This window comes from Bombus impatiens, unplaced genomic scaffold (genome assembly GCF_000188095.3).
Source record: "Bombus impatiens unplaced genomic scaffold, BIMP_2.2 scf_0044, whole genome shotgun sequence".
Classification (NCBI taxonomy): Eukaryota; Metazoa; Arthropoda; class Insecta; order Hymenoptera; family Apidae; genus Bombus; species Bombus impatiens.
In genome coordinates, this window is record NT_176463.1 from 501,326 (window position 1) to 518,591 (window position 17,266).

Genomic DNA, 17,266 nt, shown 5'->3' on the forward strand with positions numbered 1-17,266 from the left:
CGAAAATGAAATAGTAGCCAAGTGTATGTTTCGTAAAGCAATTGGATCGACTGATATGTATGTCAGAGAAGGGTCAGGAATAAAGTTGTGGGCGTTTGATAAATCTTCATTGGAATTGGCCATCGTCGTGTTATAACTAAGGTACGGTCTGTTAATACGAGTATGGATACTACCGACGCGACAATCAACCGCGGCGGTTGGACACTCGCGATACTAGTGATGTTGGTCTTAGGTTTAATAACGAATCCGCGGTCAACGGGATGATAGATGTACGTGCTCACAAAAATCTAAGTCGGACTCTTTGCAAAACGTGGAATATCCACCGAGCATACAGACACTAAGTAACTCGCTAATACGACCTCACGAGAGAATGACTCTTCGTCGCGATGATGCTGCAGAGGGAAGCTATGCTGGGGTGTGTCTGAGGACACGAAATCATCGGATTCGTCGAGGATAGCCTTCGTTCAGAAGGTGAGGGAATTTGGCGTTGCTGCTAATTGGTCAATTGGTCAATGGTGGTTAGAAAAAGATGCTAGCCGCCCTCGAGGGAAAGTTGCTAGTGGGAAACGCCGTTCGTTGAAAAATAGGTCTCTCCTATCTTCCCGTAGCTGGGAGAAAGACTCTTTGTTTGAGGGACCTTAGTCAACTAAATCCTAAGATTTATGACGGGCCCTTAGGCTAGCTGAACATGTACTGCGGAGACGCATCGACATCTGGCAATCATCTTGCTCGAAGAATAGGGTCTGCGTGTGGCGAGCCACGGGACAGAAACCGTTGGAATGTTTACTGTCGCGTGCCGCCAGAAATATTTCTTTTAAGGAGAGCTATAGAATTACTCCATTACCTTTGTTAGACAAAGCGTTCATCCCGTGACCGCGACTACGTTCGGCGACTGGCTGTCGCCTCGAGTCCAAGCACATTATCACAACTCGCGAACAATTACAATCGGATTGAATAACTACAATTGTTTAATTACAGCTTTAGTAGAGTCTAGATTACAATGTTGCGGGATTATCCAAAATTCCAAAGGCTCCGGTGTTCTTTCATCTCCGACATGTATATTTCGCTAGAAAGTACAGCCTATGTAATCGAACAGAATTAAAACAATGAACCCGACAAGAGGCAATTTAATCGTTCACCACTTAAAACTTTCTCTTAAATTACCATCCACAATAAACTATTCGTTTATTCGACTCTTCTCTATGTGTCAATCGCGGTACATATACGAATGTACGCACGTCGTCGGCAGGGAGTTGGGGGTTGCAGAGAACGGCCAGATAAAACGCTCGAAATTGTTGCCGGCATTCATCGTCTTTTGAAGGAAGAAATGGTGGCTGGCGTCTCAGAATGCGGGGCGGAAGCGTGCCGCGCTCCCAAGTATGCACTAATGCAGCTCGTAGCTCTCGCGAGAGTTTGCTACAGTTCCGCCGTCCCACGTTTCCGGTGACAGAATGCGCGGTCCTTATCCGAATCTATGCGAGCATTTATGCGCCGGCCTGCCCCGTGAGCGGACGCGGAGCACTTGCGCGTTTGAGAATCTGAAAATTGCATTCCTGGCATCCGGGACTGCCTGCACGATTTTCCACCGGTCGCATAAGTGCTGTGGAACACCGACCTCGAGCTGGTTAGGACAGCGTAACCTCCCTGGTGGAATTAGGTTGCCGACACTTATGGCCCGACTAAAACGCCGATGCCTCGTTTCCGAATCGCTTCTGCCATCGGAAACTGGGACGAGTTCGACCGAAAGGGACCTCGTCTAAACGTTCCATGAATTAAGGCTTGGTTCAATGAATGGAGTCACTTGATTATGTTTTTTTGATTTTTATAACCATGTTGGGTTGTTTGGGAGTTTAAGATGAGAGGAGAGAATTGTCTGGAATATGATTTATAAATACGTATATAGAATGCAGTGATATTTTGGATATGATGGCGTTATATGACGTATAATCTGTGTAGGAAGTAATGTATTTGTACACGTGTTTGTGACGCATCAGTTTTACATTAGTAACCGACAACACGTACTAGTAAACTGTGACTCACTATAAAAAGAGTACGTTCACATTGTGGACTTTCGTAAAAACATATTGTATAAAATTACTAAAAGTTATATACGACTTGTGGTAGTCGCCATAAATTTCGATAATGAATGCGTTAAAAAGTTAAAAATAATTCTTCCTTTTCGAAAAACTATTTCCTTCATAAATTTCCATCTTCATCGAATTCGATTCAAACCTTTATTGTGAAAGCATATCAGAGAAGACTATCTACATACAACGAACACCTTACTCTATAGACGAGTGAAGACGGAACAGCAGCGACACGACGCGACACATCGAAAGGGTCAAGGCAGAATGCAAAGTTGGATTGCAAAACGGCAAGCCGCAGCAATGTAGGATTATTGTACGTACAAGAGATTTACCGCCTGTGGCCCTTTTGCTCAGCCAAAGGGCGGCCGAGGTCGCTATGGTAACAGACAGGCGGAAGCCAGAGCCTACCCTTCCATTTCCCCGGATGCAAGCACCAGACGTCTCGCTCTCCTGCGTCAAGTGATTCTCTTGCACCGTCCTGCAGCTTCTTCTCTTTCCTCTCCGTCTTCTTTTTTTTTTGTTCTTCTTTCACCCTGTCTCTTCTTCATGTCTTGTATTCTTTTCGGGTCTCAACGCGCAAATCGCTACGGATCTTCGTGTCCTTCCTCTTCGGTTCCAGCCCCATTATCAATTCTTTTTATCAGCAGAATAGTCGAGAGTTTCGAATAAAAAAAGTCGCCGACGATCTCAAACTGGTTCCGCGTTCGCCTATTAGTCGCCTGAAGAAGATGGTGTTGACCAATATAGAAACGAAGGGGCTTGCAATATTTGTAGACTTCTTTCAGTAATTATATCGAACGACTAGGATTATAGTGACAGAATCTTTGAAGGCATGAAATATTGAAATACTACTTCGAGGGCATATACGTTGTAGAAAATGAGATGAGTGTAATTTTTGAAGGCTTGTTATGAATATGTTTTAAGAATGAACGTGTTCCTTTTATAGGATTTCTTTTTTATTTGCGATAAATTTAGTTGTTGGATTTGTAAAAGTGAAAGAAATGTTTGATGTTCACGTAACTGGAATATTGGTTTTTGATAAACTGTCTATTTGTAATCAGGAAGATGACACTTCTTCAGTCTTGTGTACCGCTTAGGGATAGAAACTTTTGCAATTCTGAGAATTACAAAATGGAGCTATAATATGCTGTACTTTCCGTAAAAATATTTACTATCGGTCCGGCCATGAACATCTTTTTCTACTGATTTTATGATTCACATAGTAAGCTATAATTATGTAATAGACTATTCTTTTTTACTGATATTAATTTAATTTGCCATAGCATACAAGAATCTGAAGTATTTTGCGATTTACGTGTGATCTGCTCATGAATATTCCTTTTTACTGATTCCATCGTTTGCATTAGCTACGCGTTAAGTTACTGCGCACTACGTATGTACCATCCATATTAAATTAACTATTAACAGAGAGAAAGAAGTCTTTCATTGCATCTACCACAAAGGAATAAACTACCGATTATTATTATTATCGTCCACAATACATAATCCATTCCGAAAAATAAAACAGCAGAAAAGAAAGCAGAATTGCCATTCTTTTCGATAAGTCGGTGCATGTAGCGGTACTCGTCAACAATCCCTCGTTAAGAAGGAGACGTTCAAATCACTGCGTTAATCAGTTCGCATTACCAGCGGCGTGTCGCCGGATCAAGAGAGCAAGACGGAACGAAAGAGCTGCTGTCACGTCGGGGTACGTTTCTCGCGAGTGGAGCAGGAGATCAAAGTGGTGTGGCTTCGTGGGAGGGTGGCTGGATTCGAAGCGGGGGCGAAATCGGAAGAGTGGCTACTTCGTGTCTGCTCGAGACTTGAAGAGGGCGTCGCAAGCAGAAAAGTCAGTGGGGGAAAGAAAGGCACTGCGAGGATAGAATGAACGATCCATCCACTCGACCGTGCTCCTGGGAACGTTCTCAATCCTTCGCTTCCACTCGAGCGTCCGCGTACGAGAATCAAATTGCGATCCTTTGCGACACACGAGCGAAAGCGATCCAGACGTAGCCGTTTGTCGAGTTTCATAATTTTCCTCGACTTCTGTTCGGAATTTCCATCGTCGTCTCGTGTCCAGGCAATCCACATGTCGAGACGATGCAGGAAACTGTAAAGCATTCAGCGAAGATATACGAAAAATTTACAACAATCACTCGTACAAGACGCACAACGAATATTCAACAGCGCATCAACAGGTGGTCATCCGCCGGTTTTTTCTCTTTCCCTTTCTCTTTACGCCTCTCACAGTAATCTCTGTGTTCGAATAGATCCTTGGGATCTTATACTTTGTTTCGCGATTTCAGAATCGGCTGGGAATATTTTCGTAATTTTCTTTTGGTAGACTAATGAAATTGGTAATAATGTATTCGACTATGATTTTACACCGAGTGGTAAATATAATAAAAGAAAGATCTGTATATAAAAAATATGTACTGGTCTGATATGTATCACTTAGTCTACTAATTCAAAACATCTTATATTAGAATCGTAACATCGTTTTACTTATTCTAGGTAAAAAGAATATGCCTATAATGTGCTCACGAATGTGTTCTAGTAATCATGTAGTTCGACATATTATTCGGAATGATATTTTGTAATATTCATGTCATATAATCACTATTCTTTGGCCAGATTTTTCAACGCCAAATTATAGGGTCGAGAGACGGAAGATCGGATACTTTCCTTGTTAAAAGTAATTGTCATGCCTTCCAGAGCAACTATACCTTTTATACAAAGATATCGGCTCTTAAGCGGGCCCAAAATGTAAAAAAGAAGAATTTCCAGCGATCCATAGGGTAGTTCACAGGGGCACGCAGAACGTTTGATCCTGCCGATCGTCGGTGTGTCTCGCGGAGAAAAAATATTGAAGCGAGGATGCGAGAAAGCGCCGAGTCAGGATCACGCGGCTATCGAGTTATTTCAGCGGCGAGATAAGCGTTATCCGAGCCGACCATCCCCTGCGGCTATGAATATTAACGAATTCCGGTGTACCGGGACGGGTAAGACTTGAAAGGGATCGACTGGACTACGGTTGGTGTGTGCGTGACAATCCAGGAATGAAATTAATTTTCCACCCTCACGACGTATTGTTGTAATGCTTTATTCCGGGAATAAATTATTTATCGGGAGTCAAGCGACGAAAAAGCCAATGGGAAATTACTGTGTTTTGCTCTTCTTTCTCATCTCTCTATCTCTCTCTCTCTTTCTCTCTTCCTTTTATGTTTCTGTTATCAAGAATAGATCGTTAAATTCTAGGTCTCTAACTAAATTCTTCAGTTCGTTCGATTATAATTATTCACGCACCCTTACTTTTTTCAGAATTACAGATAAGAGTGATTAGCAGTCTTAAAATTAGATAAATTTGCACCTATTAAAGAATTGACGAACATTATTACGTTCACTAATATATTTATATATTCGCAGGATTGGAATTTAAATAAACACAAGTGTTCATTTTTGATTGTTTGTTTAAAATAATAGATTCTAATAGCTTTCTAATGACTACATTTAAAATATCAAATTATTTCGAATTAAACAAGGGATATATTTTTAAGATCGAATATTTGTAAATTAGTTATAACAGCCATTTACAAAGCTAAATATTTTAGTTATACATTCTACAAATTCAGATTTTTATGAATTAATAAATGTTACAATCCTTATCGAAACAGTCGATAGAAATACATTTAATATAATCTTCTCTTTCAAAAACATTCGTATCGGCATATTTTTCTGATAGGGATGATATTTAATCGCACAGTCGGTTCACAAGCCTCCTATGGAGTTTTTCGTAAATCATATTTGAGATTCGCCAGCTCAAGAAGTTTGCCGGCAAATCAGATAGAGAAGAGAGGAAGAGGGCGGAATATAGCTGGCGAAAGAGAGAGGCCAGATTGGATTTCTCCGCGTAGCAGCTCGTTCTGTACTCTGTGTCGGACAGCGGACAATTATTCCGCCGCTAATTGAGTTACGTCGCGGCCTAAATGCCCGATGAATATTCATATCCTTGCTCGTGCTATCCTGCGCGCATCCCTCTCTTCTCCTCTTCTCTCATCCCTGTCCTCCTGCCCCTTCCGCTTGGCCGCCGCCCGCGGCAAGAAAAAGTTGTCGCGAGTTAAAAATGTAATGAAATTAGAAAATTACGTCCGCTCATCATTCCGAGCGAATGCTACGAATTTCCGTTTTCGTTTCTTTCCATCCTTTCCGTGTCGTAACTTAGTTGCCTCTCTTCCCTTATAATTCTTCCTCGTTCTCCTTTGCCCGAGAATGGAGCGAAAATTTTAAATTACATTCCTTGGACTTTTATACGAGATTTTTATAGACGATTGGGGTTTGTAATATATTGCATGATACGGATGATGTACGAATGTATCAGAAAAGATATAAATTGTTTTGCTTATCCTGATGGATCTGAAATACTTCGGTTATACAGAATTCATGAATCGGTTTGGAAAAAGGGAAATTAGTCGTTTTGGACAGACAGATACCTATTCCCTTTTTCAATACTGTGTTTTTAAACGAATTTCTAAAGATATATGCGTAGAATATTCATTCGTTATGGAACGCAATCAATAATAACAGTATATATATATATAATATATAATATATAATATATAATATATAATATATAATGTATAATGTATAATGTATAATGTATAATGTATAATATATAATATATAATATATATATAATATAGCTATAGCTATAATATATAGCTATATATATATTATAACTACTATAGTTATTGAAAACATTAGAAGCTTTCTTGTATTTCAATTCTTTAATATCGTATCAACCACTTGTGTGGGTAATAATAAGCAACTCAAAGACAAGGTAATGTTAGAAGTTACATTAATGATAAAGATATATATTTTTTAATATATACTGATTTTATTTCCATATTTAACAGCTACAATTATATAAAAGTTAAAGAATCAAATAGTTACATATTAAATTATGTTGGTTATTTTGTACATTGTACAAATAAAAAATAATAAAATTTTACATTTCCCACATCACAATAATTAATGCATTATATTCTTTTCTGTTTTCATTATAGAAGATATATTATCTGATGAAAAAGGTGAATGTGTTATTTGTCTTGAAGAATTACAATCTGGAGATGTTATAGCCCGTCTACCTTGCCTGTGTATATATCACAAAAAGTAAGTTTTTATATTACATTTAATAAAATCATAACTTTAAACAACATTCATTATGTGCATAAAATAACTTTACCGTTATGTACATTTTTGTAAATATAAATAATACTATGAAAATAATAAATGATAATTAATATTTTTCAGTTGTATTGATAAATGGTTTCAAGTGAACCGTAGTTGTCCTGAACATCCTGGAGATTGATTTATACCCATTGAAGTTGTAATAGCACAATACAACTTGTTAATTTTAAAGACTCTTATCAAAATGAGAAAAAAGTGGGAGGAAATGAAAAAAATTTGAAAAACACTAGTCAAGATGGCTGCTAGTCCACTGTGCTGGTTGGTGTATGCAATTGTTTGACTGAATGAGATATATTCAATTTGAATATGAAAGCAGACATTTAACTAAATCCTTGATTACTACCTGTAAGCAGGGGACTTAAAAAATCGCCATAAAATTCAACGATACAATGCTATTATCTATATGTATCCGTAATTAATCTATTACTGCTCTGTAGCTTACTATTAATTGTACCATATTTACAAATTTTACTTAGTTTTACATTTTGAATATATATTATATATAATATATAATATATAACTTAAATGCACAGATTATAGATTTCTCTAAAACATTCATTTCGATAAGTTTATTTTCACTCGCAGATAGTCACATTCAATTATTTCCTATGAATGCATACATATCATCCGAAAACTAAAATTTCTCAAATTAATACTCAAGAGAGACATCCTTAAAACTGTCTTCATCTCTCACCATCCAAACTTTCATCTCAACTTCTCATCTCTTCGCTGGAGACTGATACACTTTTCACCAACGTTTCAAACAATCCGTCCAATTTCAAACGTCGTCGCCTCTTGCTTATCTACAAATAACCAACCACCGTTCTTCATAGTTTTAACCAATCCTCTTCAAGAATAAGTTCGTTCATTCCCCCCGAGTGTCTTTCATGGCTATAGATTAATTACACACGTTCAATGAAATTTCGAGAGATTGGGGATAATTCGTGAGCGACGATTATGCATGCGGACCATAATTTTGTCGTTAGAGCGTCGAGGTAACGGAATTGTTATCGCTTGCTAAGAATCGGTAGGAACGGATCAGCCAGATTTTTCTGGTCGTTTTTCCGGCTGGAATCGACCGGCCCCTTTTTCTTTTTTTCTTCCACTCGGTTCCGCGCGGCTCTGTTCGCCTGCAGCGGACGGACGAGGTGACTTAGAGAGATTGTGATTTGCATAATGCAATTCAACGGGATCCCGTTTCAAGGAAAAGTCAAGAAGAACAGGGCAATTACAATGAAACTCCATGGGACGCGGTGGCTTTCACGGGCTTGCTACCGACCACCTAGACGATGTCGACTTTATAAATATTCAGCCGGTCATTAAAACGTGCAAGACAGAACCAGGAAGGAGAACGCCGAGCAGGAAGGGGTTTCCGAATGGAGAAAAAAGTAGAAACAGTTTATAAAAAAGATGCTAGCTCGGTGCTGTGTCGAGCGTTATTACGCGGTCTTGCGAATTTTTGTAATTCGATTCAAAATGCCGGGCCGATAATGGTCACTGTTTTGTATTGCTTCTAGCGGGCTTACGTTCTTAGCGTTGCTTGTTATCTGCACACTAAGAAATCGTGTATGCGCCGCAAACTGTCGTTGTTGCATTGCAATTGGCAATAAGAGCTTTATATCGGAGTTACAGTCTCTTTTTATTACAGTCACTTTTATAACTTAATTATTTTGAGAAAATTTTTAGAATTACATTGTAGTCAGAGGTCTTAGGAACATATAACCATACAGTTCTGCCTATCTTTTTCCTTGTTTTAAGAAACGTTACAAGGATCTGATTCAATATTCGATTCTTGTTAGTGGAATTGGAAAAGAGGGTTTAATTAAAATTTTAATTCGCTGATAACGATGCCACGGGCTTTCGTTAAGGGCAAACCGAGAAAGACAAAGGACTTTTAATTAAGGAACGAATTCCACGCAATTAACACATAACTGTATCTTTCTTAACTCTCTACACTCACCTCAAGCCCCCTTCCAATTATCTTCGCCATTTACCATGTACAATACACGATTCTCACAAAAATGTATCACGTCTGAGCGAACGGTTGGCGTGGCCACTTAGCAGGCGTCGAAAATCCGGTAGATACCGGGGCGAAGTAGTCCATGAGGCGAGGAAATCCAGACGGTAAATCGAAAATAGGAGCGAGAAAGAAAGGTTGAGTGGGACGGAAAGGATCGACGAAAAACGGGAGATCGAAGAACTGGCTGGTACGGGGTGGGTGATTGTCTTCGCCTTGGAAAGAGAAAAGCGGATTAAGGCGGTTGGTTAAAGAGCAGTTACCATATAGTTGAGCAACGAAGCAACGGGTTAAAGCAGAGGGAAAGAGAGAAAGAGAGAGAGAGGAAGAAGGAGAATCAGAAGAAGAGAGTGCGTTCTTGAGGTTGGAAGGAAGGTGGAAAAGGAGATGGTTTCTTGAATCGTGTCGGTAGAAGCTACGCGAAGTTACTTCCACCTCTGACTACATCCATAACTAGCTTCAGTTTCAAGGCAAGGAAGGTAGCTCTCCACGAATAGGTATATGGCTGCCACCGTCGTTGCCGCTACCATCGCCACTGTTACTGCAATAGTAGAAACTGTCGAGTTAAGTAACTGCCGGTACTTACAGTAACTTCGCGCGCAATGAAACCGCCTACATAAATACACCTAATACACTTGCCTCCTTTCTCTTACCCTCCCTCTTTCCAACCACCCACCACCCTTCTGTTACCTATCCAGTCGTGTTCGTTCACAACGTGCATGATATACTCTATACCCGTTCGTTGTGGTAAATTCCCTCGGTGCCCGAGCTCTACCATTGCCTTTTGCCACAATACGACATTGCATGCTTTCTGTCGGATAGTTACCTTTTATAGTTTAGTGCTTTGTTTTTAGCATTCCAGATTCCGGCGTAAATTTCAAATTGATATTAGGTTGACAATAAGAGATTCGTGCGGTGCTGTTGAGTTAATTGTTGAGGATTATTTAGTCTATGCTGCTGTTATGTGGTTTTGGGGCTTGTAGTTGAGAGATTATAGTTGGTCCGTAATGATCAAAATTCGTACAAATTTCTATATTTTATGTAAAAAGATTTTAGATCGCTGATAACTCGTCAGTGATTCAAACTCTTCCTACTCACGGCGCTCTTAGTGTGTCAGTATTTCTTCAACATGGTCAAAATAAAAACATAAGCTTACTTAACAATGAGCGGTCTGTTGAATTAAAAAATAAATGAAATGAATATTTCAAATTTACAATTTATATAAGAGGTACATCTAACTACAGGCGTTAAGCGTCATTCCGGATAAAGTATTTGAATATTTTAGGAATAGTTTGGTGAACTACCGTTTTAGACAATGGTTCCAAAATAAAATTTTCTAATAATCGTTTGTTCGTTCTAGATCGAAATCGAGTGAAGCATGTCGTTGAAGTATCACAAATCATTGAAGGCTTATATTTTCGGCTCCAATTACAAAGCAATCTAAGATTTTAAGTTTTAAGAACTGCGAGGTAACAAATTCGTGCTTGGAATGATTCAAGGATCATACAAATTATCCGTTTTCGAATGTTTCTCTATTAATTCAGAGCTCGACGTTCCACTGAATCTTGGGCCGAATGTTCCGTTCAGAAGTTTCAGTAATTCCCATTCTGAAACTAATCTCACTCTGAAAGAAGTACTATAGGTACAAATAGCAGTGCGAGAACACCAATAAGGATTTGAGGTCAGTTTCTTTCGCTTCGGAATTAAGGTCATGTATAGTATCTTCACATTGTAGGAAAAAGTAGAAATTTCGCTTTGGTCCTGTTCGAAATTCAGTGTTTACTACGAATCAGAAAATATTGTTTATATAGTTACATATCCGAGGACAATTATTCGAACGAATAATATTTTGTTGCTAATTTACATTTACATTTTTCTACTTAGCGGGGTGAAGATAACGTGAAAGGAAGTAAACGAAACGTTGAAGGTAGAACGAAAAGAGGAAACTGTCTTTGTTTTAATAATGTCTGCATCAAAGTCTGCGATGAGTACTTGAAGATTAAAAAGTGTCTACATAACCATCCCTTCGCGAGGGGGATGAAGATTCTTTCCATTCACATTTAGTGAACTTAAAGTAAAATTCCTTTTCTTAGCCTATAATTTTTCCTGCCGCTTCAGAGCTCGTTATCTGTGACAAAGACTCCATTCGACTAAAGGTGATAAAAAATCTCATTATCTCAGCGTAAAGATTACGCTGCAGATTTATTATGACGTTATCCTTCTATCGTAGTGCGCTGTACTTGTCGTTCATTTTCTTCGCTGTAACGCAGGTAACATCGCCGTCTGCCTCCTTTAAATTGATCAAATTAAAATTCTATCGATCATAAATTTATACACGTTACGGTTAAATTGTCTCTTACCTCCACATAAAAACATGTCAATTAAAAACCTTCCATTTCCTCATTTATAAACAAATATTCGTCTTTTCAAGCAAATACAAAACGTTCATATATATATATATATATATGATATATATATATGATATATATATATATAGATATGTTGCAGCTGAAAACATAATTAGAATAAATTTGCAACACCCTATTTTTTTTTAAAGCAAGGATTAACATCTCAAAATTAATCTCTTTTTTTCAAGCTTCAACTTCTGAAAGAAAGACCTGTAACCTTTGAACAAAGTAGAACATTACGCGGCCCATCTTAAAGCAGCGACATCGCCGCTAAACTCTCCGCTTTCACTTTGATAGACATTATCCCAGCCGCCCTCGTAACATTTGAGGTCAACCCCTGACGAGTCCAAATAAAGTACCACTTTAACCTTAGCATAACTTTGTTCTCGTCATCACTGCGGTTCCTTCGCAATCGCGAAAGTCTACTTACACATAAATTACCGGAGGAAAAAGATATTTCCGCAGCTGACGTAATAAAAGGCTCAATTGATAGATAATCCATAAATTCGTTACAGAGATTATCCGTGTCAATTGCACGTTCGAAGCAACTTTATTCTTCGTTTATCGTTTTCGATTCACAATGCTTCCCACGTGTAATGGCCCGTTTCATTCTGAGCATCGCTGTGCCTCTTAATCATCGCTTCTCGGAGATAGTACGTCCTCGGATGCGAGACGTTAGCATTCAGATAAACGCGGCTTCACCTGATTTCACCGCGGATTCTCTTCCGCCTCATCCGTCTCGGCTCGTCTTATATAACGAGAGCTCTTTTCCGCGCAGTAGAGAGGGTATGACAAACAAATGCACCGCGTCAGCCCGGCGTGACACTCTTCCGTGGTTGGTTTGCCTCGAAAAAGGGGGAAGTAAAGCAGCGAAGGGTGGTTAAGGCGGGGAAGCCCCGCAAGCTAGACGAGTAGAAAAGCGAAGGATCGTAGAAGCCGTGCTCAAGTAGACAAGGGACACGTCAGCCGCCATCCTTCTACTCAGCCTTTTATAGATTATTCACGTACAATGGTCGAGTGACAAGTGGTGGGCCATGCCGCTCGCTGGATCTGCGTCCCTCCTTTATCCCAGCCACTAACGGAAATCTTGATTTTTTTTTGTACATAGCAACTAATAGTCCAAAGTGACCTTTTTTCATCGACGACTTTGTGAAGTAATTTGTCTGTGGAATTAGTTTTCCGATGTTAATGGGAAAGTTAAGTTGTGGAATTGACAGGGTACTTTCTTTTGCTTAAAGCTATGCTATAATATTGATAATTAATTTTTATATAATATCTACTTTTTTATATACATGCTCCACGCGAATTCTCATAAAAGTTTCCTTCTTCGATTGTGTGATTTTTAAATTGTTCCTCGATGGTCTTCTTTCTTTCATATCTAAGTCTTTGTCATTAAGTAAAGTCAAAACGAAGCGACACTGATATATTTTTTATTAACTATCAAGTTTCCCAAATCTACGACCAAAACCTTCATAAATCAGCTCCAACTTAAGTGTCCAATTAAAACACTATAATATTAAAAACCGTCTTACATCGAGTGCGCCACAAGAAACGGATTAAACGTAACAAATCATGTTACAGATCTATTTCATAATCTCCGTCTCTACCCTGCATGGCTATGCTAAGGAAGCATAACCGAATGTTCAGGATGACTCTATAAGGAATCTGAAATCCTCTTAGCATACGATCTCGTCTGGCGGTGTGCGAAGGTATAACATGTTGCAACGTATCCCGTCGCGTATTGTCACTTTAGAATTCTACGACGAACAGATGCGGCGCATATCAAATTACGAGATCGATGAATGTTTCGCGTGATATCGCGGGTATGGGCTATACTGGTGATTTCCGCGGCGCGCATCGTCGTAAACACGAAGTCGTAAAACGCGGGCCGAGTAACGGCGGGGCAAGAGGAGAGGGTTGAAAACGCATGTAAATGCATGCTGTCGTCGATGTTGGACGGTCAGTGTTTTTCCCTCGGTATTCGGTATCGCACTGTTTGGTGTTTTAATGTTGATTGGACGACTGCCGATTCAGCCGGCGTTCGTTTGCCACGATTGTTGTTTCCACACGCGCCGGCCGCGGTCGAGCGAGAATTTTCAAAATTCTGTACCGCGTACATACACGTGCTGGGGCACACGTAACCATAGGCGGATAAATCGTCAGCGAAATCGCGAACGTGGATGGGTTTATTCCATTTCGGCAGGTAATACGACGTCCCGAGGTTCTTCCGGGACGATGGTGAATCATACTGATACCGACGATTCTCGCGAAGTAATGCGATGTCTGCGGATCTCTCGGCTCTGCTTGGTTATAGACAATTTTGTAATCATTAAACCTTTGAGTACGAAGCGGAGCGCAGATCAACACTTCGTATTGATTTCGTCTTATTTAGAATAGAAATGATTGTTACTAAGAAATCATTATCTATCATTTTATGTCGCAGCAGCAGTTTTTGTGAGCAGATATATTTGTTCTTTACTCATTAACAATCGCTAACTTATGTTTTTTAATAATTAAAGTAAGGTCAGTCAGGTGAATTATCAGCGACTCCGGGGAAGAGATTTTCTAATAACATAAAATGACGTTTAATATGACGTTGATATTGTAATATCATATCAATATTCATGTAAGTTTGTAATAAATAGATATGTGGACAACTTAACTTAATAGTTGTAATGTGAAAAGCAGAATTAAATTTGAAAAATGCATCGTTCTATATATAATTGGTGAAAGGATGTTTCTTTTTATTACGATCAAAGTTATACTTTATGGATTTTGGTTTTAGTCTCGAACTTTGAGAACTGTGAGTGGTATTCGTGTAAATTTATGTTATTCTCTGTTATTGCTTCGTTAAATGGCTGTTAAATTATTTACGACGTATTTAATACACGTATAATATAATGAGTATTTAGTTATTTTAAATGATAACGGTTGTATTGCTGGTAAAATGTAATTAATTTCGACAATTATGTGAAACCCTCGTATCAAATTTTCCATACTTCAAAGTTGCTATTTTATCACCAGAGATATTGTAATCAGCAGGTCATTCAATTTTATACCAGGAATTTATCAAGCATGAAAAGAGTATCGTTCTAAATAAATCAAATTAATAATTTCTGCATACAGCTCGTGGTACAAAGCCGTGTAAATTGAGATCAGCAATTTCAGCTGAACGTAATTATGTTGCAATCTCTGGCATTTAATAATTTTTAATAATTTCTATATCAAATTTATTTTATAATAACCATTTATAATATACACTACGATTACAATATTCTACTCTATTTTATTTTCTACCTCTAGAGCTATAAATTTTATTTTTCACAAATTTACATCTATTAAAACGTGCGAATGACACGCCAGCTGTACTTGACTATAAATTCTACTGTTTCTACTCACATTTACTTTATTACCACTAATAGATTTATTGCTTGATAGGGTTGACAGGTATACGGGCACGTATTGTTATTATAAGGAGGACTCCATAGAAGCTATAAAGCTGTCGTGTTGCAATTGAATAGTAGAGATATGTGTGTATGCGATATGAGTCTAAGTAAACACTTGAATATGAAAGCCAGTTCGGCTACAGTGTGTACACACGCGGAAATTTTGATGGAGGAACGTTTGCTTAAACAATCTTTTTAGTACATCAACAGATTTCATCAGTGTATTTGGATTTCGAATAGAGATCTTCCTGGACAACAAATCACATTTCCGCCAGTAAAATATCACTCAGTGTTGCAATTGCTTTATGGGTTTGGTACTAATTTATAAAACAAGGATTGTAGCTCTAATTCAATAATATAATCAAACGATTCACTCGTATTGACGCATACAATTTTCTCCGTGGCTTCCATTCATTTCTACTCATAACAAACAAATGCTTACAATTCCAATTAAAATATATACCGACGTTGATTTACTTGACAGGAACTTGAATACTCCTGTTCCGTAATCCCTTTATTTCGACAGAACGCCAGGATTTCCAATTAATCACAATTCAGAATAAAGAACAATAATAGTAGCTATATCACGATTCTAGACTCGACATCGAATCGAAAACGTTATCCGCCTTTCAAACAGTCTGCATAAATCAAGTTGTGCCGGGCAACCGCTTGAGCGTGACATTCGATTCCACAAACAACCCGGAGAATCTGGCAATTTCGGCAATCCACCATACTGTAGCCTGTAACTCGTAAATTCCCATAAACGAGGTACAAAAATAGTGGAAGTTGGACTCCACGGCGGCAGCACTTCGCCCGTTTCAAGTGTTTCGTGTATCGCGTGCTCGAAGTATACACACGTGCGATTCCATTGCTCGTTCCATGCACGAAAAGTCGGCCAACCGCTGACGAAGAAGCTCGCCAACGGCGAAACTGAAATAAGGGGTTGGATCCATCAAAAATTCAATCCGCTCGAGTATTCGCGGTTCCCTTCGTGAAGGGTTCAAGAGAAAAAAGAAAGAGTCGCATGAAACGTTTCATAGAATCCTTGAGACGATGTGAATTCACGTCAGGCATAGTGTGGGAGATTGTTCTTCGCAAGAAAAAAAAAAAGAGGACTTTTAGCTTTCAAAAAGTATGAAATGTTTTTAACTCCTTGCTGTAGAATATATCATTTACAGGCTAAACGTTAAAAACGTAAGTTACGGTATTGCAGACCAAAATTAATAAATACGAATAAAACTCGCGTATCACTTATATTGGTTTAAAATCAGAATAAGAATATAGAAAAAATAAGGGTTAGAAATAAGAATAAGAGAAAGAAAGCAAGAAACTTCACCAAAGAATATTTTTTAAAAATTAAATAAAATTCTAGAATACGTTTAAGGGGCGCTAAAAATAAAGTAACACAAAACTTCGAACAATTTCTTTAGTTTAAAGAACTAGAATGTCTAGAGTTCACCCCTCAACACCTAAATATATCGTGCGTTAATTTTTCAAAGTAGAATATATTCAGGAAACTTTTTTCGCGTCCACTCAAAATTCCACGTCTTCAGAAAAAAGGACGAAGACAAATGAAACATAGCACCTAATAAATAGTACTGTGTTGCAAACAACGCTATCCCATTTCACTCGGCCAAACTTTCTATTCTTGAAGCAGAAAAACACGTTCTAAGGTTAGAGAAACGCGGCGAGACGAGTCGGAGGAATTGGCGCATTCGGTTCTTGAAGCATGTGTGGCCCATAAATAACATGTAAATATTTTCAATAACTGCGCAGCCAGCCCTAGCATGAAAAATGCAAACCGCTTTGCGTCCGGTCGCTCGCCGCGCTATCGTGCCGTATGTACCGGCTTCTCCAACCCCGTACGAACCACTCCAGATCGGCGGCCACCCCCTGCCATCCTTCTCGCGGCTCCTACGTCCTCCTCGGTAAACTATCTTTTAATATATCTGTATGTACACTGTGTTCCGCGTAAAATTTATGACGCCGGACGCCGGCCGATATTTGTTTCACTCGAGTGCTCGACTTCGTCCCTCGTTCCACCTTCCCGCGATCACTTCTC

General features: G+C 38.9%; 1 protein-coding gene across 3 annotated transcripts in view; it reads left to right on the forward strand.

Annotated features, from left to right (window-relative positions):
* The window catches only part of LOC100745078 (RNA-binding protein Musashi homolog Rbp6), a 783,269-nt gene that overhangs the window by 457,617 nt on the left and 308,386 nt on the right, over positions 1–17,266 (forward strand). The window lies entirely within an intron of this gene.